Source organism: Austrofundulus limnaeus, unplaced genomic scaffold (genome assembly GCF_001266775.1).
Source record: "Austrofundulus limnaeus strain Quisiro unplaced genomic scaffold, Austrofundulus_limnaeus-1.0 Scaffold3697, whole genome shotgun sequence".
NCBI classification, from domain to species: domain Eukaryota; kingdom Metazoa; phylum Chordata; class Actinopteri; order Cyprinodontiformes; family Rivulidae; genus Austrofundulus; species Austrofundulus limnaeus.
In genome coordinates, this window is record NW_013956099.1 from 2,775 (window position 1) to 3,225 (window position 451).

Sequence of the window (451 nt, forward strand, 5' to 3'; positions counted from 1 at the left end):
TAGTAAAGCAGTGCAGTAATGGAGGAAAAGCTCCCAGTCTGTATGCTCAAGCTTCAACTTCTTGCTTCCCATATAAAGTCTATTTACTTGATAAAGGTCTACTAGTCACACTAGTCAACTAGTAGGAATGATTTGTGTTGACTTGTTAGCATGCAGTGTTTTTTGATGCTTACCAATTTTTAAAACAGTTATTGATTAGTTTGGTTCATTAATGCTGTAAAAACCCAACAAGCTGGGCAACATGGCTTACTAGTATGTCTCTCCAAGTGTCTCTATGTACACTGAACAAAATATAAACTCAGCACTTTTGTTTTTGCTCCTATTTTTCATGAGCTGAACTCAAAGATCTAAAATATTTTCTATGAACACAATAGACCTTCCTTAAAATGTTCATAAATTTGTGTAAATCTGTTAGGGGGCACTTCTCCTTTGCAAAGATAATCCATCCCAC